The sequence below is a fragment of the Sebastes umbrosus genome, chromosome 10 (genome assembly GCF_015220745.1).
Source record: "Sebastes umbrosus isolate fSebUmb1 chromosome 10, fSebUmb1.pri, whole genome shotgun sequence".
Taxonomy (NCBI): domain Eukaryota; kingdom Metazoa; phylum Chordata; class Actinopteri; order Perciformes; family Sebastidae; genus Sebastes; species Sebastes umbrosus.
Genome location: NC_051278.1, coordinates 9066034 through 9071687, shown reverse-complemented (window position 1 = coordinate 9071687; position 5654 = coordinate 9066034).

The following is a 5654-nucleotide window of genomic DNA, read 5'->3' as shown; positions in this document are numbered from 1 at the left end:
CAACAAGGTGCTGGATTATGGTGTGATAAATTGGTTACATTGGTTCTATTTATTTTTATTTCCTCATAGCTGCTGATGGACAACTGGTTTTGTATTTCCTCCTTTATGTAGCTTGGTCGTGTTACCAAACAAACACACATGACTGGTCATGTTCAGACCTGGTATTAACATGCATCCTCAGTGATCGGATCACGAGTTGACAGCTCTAAGTACAGGTGTGAACGCACTCAAGACGCATTGGGGGCGCATTGAGATCGGATCTTTCAGACCACATTTAGAGGTGGTCTAGGCCACATATGACCACATTCTTTTAGCAGTGTGTACGCAAATGTGTCCTGGGCCACATTAAGGACCGTGTACTCATCTGATGTACCGCTGGGATCCACGGGATCTCTGCGCTCCTCAGGTGAATAGACAAGCCTCGCAGCATGGAAACGGCCTCTTTGCTCTACTGTATTCTGTCGGTACATCTGTATTTTATTAAAATATACCTTATCTATAGGCTACATAGTCTACAGACTGGGAACAGGAAGTGCATTATTGTCATACTGTTGGAGATGTGTCGGTGTTTTTTTTGAAACCTGCCCACCCGCCCGAACACATTCTCACTCTCTCTCCTCCCCGCTCTCCGAAGCTCTGTACTCCGCTGTTATCTGGCAAAGGCAGCGGTGCCAGTGGCGTGAAGGTCCCCGGGGACCGCTGGTCCAATAACCTTATATTTTGATGTTATATAAATGTAACCGAATTCAAGATATTACTACTGACATTCCTGTAGTATTACGTCACAACGGCTGCTCTATTGGCCATGGGTTTACTGCGTGTTTATTTGCATATAGAGCTGGGAAGTGACATCGGATCACAAGTGGCCACTCAAGAGAGACGCATTCTAATGCCAGGTGTGAACAGATGTACTTAAAGCTGTCTACTTGTGATCTCAATACCAGCTCTGAACACGGCCTTTGTTTCCTGGTGGGAAGCCAGTGAGGTTTTTCGTCATTGTTGCTGCCCCAGCAACTCCTACTGGTTGATTACGGCACCTCCAAGCCAAGCTCATATCTGGCAGGTGATGATTTAGGTTCTGTTACAAAAGTATTTTTTTTCCCTGCATAGAAGTAGCAGCTCTAAATATGAAAAAGATTAATTTGCTCCTTTATACACGCTCCTCAGCAAATTATTTTCTTTTACTTTAAACCAAAAGTATCAATTTCACTCTGATTCGGACTGGCCAAAAGGACTACGGCTTGTGAAAGCGCCCTTAGAGCCCCGACTCACTCTTCTCATGTTTCCTCAGCTGTTAGCACTTTGTATAAATGTATAATCCAACCAACTCTGAAATTACTGGCCCAAAGAGTATTATGAGTGTCCCTTTAAGATGGACATTTTTTGCAGTGTGATAGAGTAAGTGATAGTGAGAGATAGAGAGAAAAAAGGTGTACACGGAAGGTATGCTACCTGTCCCATTCCCTCCGGCTGGTTTCGTTCCAAATGCTCACTCACACACCCACACAGACACACACACACTTGGCTGTGTGCCACTTGTCTCTTTGTGTTCCTAGAAACGGTCACAGGACACACACACACACACACACACACACACACACACACACACAGTATGCTGCTGAGCACTGGTCATATGATTGACCTGTTCTACTGGCCCATCTGCACCTTTGTACAAACACGAGATCGCACACGCAGGGTACACACACACACACACACACCTGTTATCAGCCACACCCAAGGTGTTGAGTGACATTACAGGGATGCTGGGAGGCTCTTTGTAAAGTAAACACACGCACACACACACACACACACAGACACACAAGGATAAAGAAGCACACAAATATGTCTTGCGGTACATCTCGTCCACACAGGGTCAGACAGGTACATTTGCGCGTCATTATCATTCCAAGACTTGTTTGGTTGCGTAAAGGCTATTGTAGTTGCCGTCAGGTTTTAGATGATTGACAGCTTTAATCTGACTCCATTATGCTGCTGAGGGCCCACATGCTGGAAGTTAGGATTATCAAACAATAGACAGATATGTACACTCACACACACAAACACACACACACACACAGAGAGAGAGAGAGAGAAAGGATGTGAACATTTTCTCCTCTCTCCATGTTTCCCTGCTTTCATCTCTTCTTTCCATTCATCCACCCATCAGCCCATTAAAACACAGTATAACAAAGTAATGATAGATTGATGGCAGCCCGAGCTGATTGTGTTTATTTTCATCTCTCTCTCTCTCTTTCTGTGTGTGTGTGTGTGTGTAACTTCAAATGAGTTGAGGCCAGCTCCGCTAAACTGGGCACCATTTCACTGTAATAACAGTAATCAGTTTGGCCCATTTTAAATAAGACCAAAGTGAGTGTATTGTTATGCTCAATTACTGTTTGTGGTTAGGTCATGCACAAATAAATACATACACGTGCATATGCTTAATTCCATCACTATATTTATGCTTTTTGCCCAGCTACACAAATGTTAGGGTTACGGCAGATGGCTGTTTGTTTTACTAAAAGCAAAAGAATAATAGAAACCGTCAATGTAATTGTAAATGATAAAGGTGGGTACACTGTGACCTACAGGGTTTAATCAAGAGAGGGGAAACAACCACCAATAGAAACAAAACTTAATTCTATTTTACAAAATAAGACCACGAGCTGGATCGTCATGATTGTGACATTAGTTTGATATTTATGCAACGAAATGTTCTCCTACTATGGAGAATGTGTCGCTACTGTTTTAATTTAGATATCAGTTAGTACATTTTAGTTAGGAGACTCACAGGGGACAGATAAAAAAAGAAGAAGGTCAAGACCGAAGCAGCAAAGAACAAGATATTCTGACTTTTAAGGTCGTTGCACACCAAGTTCGTAATTCTTTGTGTTTTTTTAATCCAGCATCCGAAAAAAAACATTACGCACAGAAACATTGCTCACTGACTCCGATGCATTTTATTATTCTATTCGCTGCAAAAATTCACAATATGAGACAAAACTGAATTAATTACGTGGGTGCAATGGTTAGCGCTAGTCTTAAAGGGGACTAATGAATGAATGACATTAGCAGGAAGCTATCGCTCAGCTGCCAATAGAACACAATCACTACTATCTAATCTTTTGTACATCCTTTGTTTTGCAAACATCCCTGATTCCAAGCTGTTCTGCAATCACCTGCCGCAATATGTCTTTAAATTCTGCATCTCTGTATTCTTATATTTCTTTATTGTAAAGTGCTTTGTGCTGGGAGACAAAGTGAATGTTTTTTAAAAGCCATTTTGGATGATGACGTTTGCATGGATGGTAGCTCTGAGCAGTCAAACAATCCTCTTTGCCTTTTGACAGATGCGAAAAAATGCAGAAAATCAAACCTGTCCTGAAAGGGTTAATGATCGAGGAAAGTTTTTCAGTCAGTGTGTAAACGTGATTGACACAATGTGAAGTCATATTTACTTTTAAGCATGCAATAATTTTGGACGAAAAATATGGACTTGGTGTGCAAAGGCCTTTAGTCCCTTAGGGTCAAGCTCCATAGATGGTGTATCCTACATTTCCAATAATGCAACTCAACATATTTTTGGTAGAGGCTTCCGGCTCAGTAAAATGTCTATGTCTTTCAAACTCCACACCTCCAGTTTGTACTGTTGACTTTTTGTTATAAATTATTACAAATTAATACCCTTTTTCTACCAAAATAAGCATGTATGCAGGTTTTTTTTAAATGTGGGAAACCCACTAAAAATAGGGAATAGACTCTGTTGTACTTGAGGATGGTTGGTAGTGTGAGTGGGAACAATGGACCAGTATGAAAGTTGATTTTCCAGAAAAACTAAATGTATTCAGTTTATGTTTCAAAAGGAAAAACATAAATGATTTCATCAGGGTTATCACTTTGGCTCCTCTGCAGTCAAATAATGAGAAAAAATCTTCCGGGACATAAAACACTGGCATTCCTCCATTTTCCTGGAGAGTGAAACAGACCAACCAGTTTGTAATCTTCCAAGACCTTTTCTACCCGGTCACCTGATGTCTGGGGCCAATCAGGGAGGAGCTCTGGAATTAGTGCCACTTTAACCCAGGTGGCATCAATCTGTCCTCATTTGGAGCCAGGTGGTAGTGAAATGCACTTTGACAGAAGATATTAATCAAATGTACCCTCTCAAGAGACATAAACAAAACATACATATTATTAGTGAGGTAGAGAAACAAGTAAATATTCCCTTCTTAGGAGCTGATTAACATTACAGCAGGAAAAATACCAACAAAGACATTTTAAAGGGGAAGTGCTCTCCTTCTTCTTGAAGGGTCAGGCAGGTCAGGGAATTAAAGTCCCCCTACAGAAAACCTGTGTGAGCAGAAACACAAGTGAACAAGCATTTCTCAAACATTCACAGCTCACAGAAATGTTGAACAGATGAGCGAGAGGAATGTTCACCTTCCTCTCAGCATACATACCGAGCAAGGAAATTATATAGGTTATTCAGAGTGGAGAAAATAGGCTCCATGACGGACTCCTTTCACATTGACTGTAGACCAGTATGCTTTTCTGTTTTTCTGTTTTATTTCTGGTGTGTCACGTTTAATGTCACAAACGCACCGGAAAAAAGGGTGAGTAAACAGTAGAAAGCAGCATGGAGGCCAGTGGAAATGTTACGCTGGTTACTTCTTTTTTGTATGTTACTTATTCAGTTTCTCAAACACATTCTCATCCCAACTCGTCACATACTGACTTTTTATCAGACCCCTTGGTCCCCTTTTTGGTCTCAATAAACATATGCTTTAAGCTGCAGGAGGTAGAAATGAAGCAAATATGATTTAAAAAAAGTTATTTTTATAAAATGGTCAGTATATCCTGACAGTAGTGCATGAGATCAGTATGAACAAAATCATGTGCCTCTGTGTCCTCCAGTGTCCTCCGGTGCTCCTAATGGCATCTGCAGGATTTCGTAGACCCGAGGAAAACAACCAATCAGAGCAGAGCTGGAGTCCGCCGTCTCTGAGCAGCTGTCAATCACTCGCAAACTCTGATCAAACTGCCAAACTAGGTAATCAAATGATTGATGAAATGATGAAATGATAAAATAATTTAAAAAAGTGTTTTGTTTTATAAGTTTGTTAGTGACATGTTCTCCGCACTGACGTTACGTTGTTTCCGTACGTGATTTACTTAGTTTACGTATTTATTTTAAACCCAACATGATGTTTTCCCTTAACCTAAGTAAGTGGTTTTCTTGAATGAACTTACGTCTGTGGCTTTGTTGCCTCCTGCTGGTACTGCACGTTAATACATGCGTGTAATATTCACGTCTCTGCGAGGAAAAACGGGACACTGACACGCTATCCTCTGGTTGACAGGCGGCTCTATTACAAGCTTTGGCGTGATACTGGGTTGGATTGTAACATACAAGTGAAACTTGACACACAGGACACGAACAGCGGTCTCCTGGATGAAAGCCACTTATGTCTGTTTGTGACATCATTAGGGTTATTTTCTAGGACTTGACATTGAACAGAAGACATCATACAACTGTTCACAGGTTGAGTAGTACTCCCCATGACTAGAAAACTGACTTTTACGCATAAAATCGGTATTTTGATTCAAAGTACTGTTGTTGCTTTGCCTTTTGTTGCCAACACAGAATATAAAAG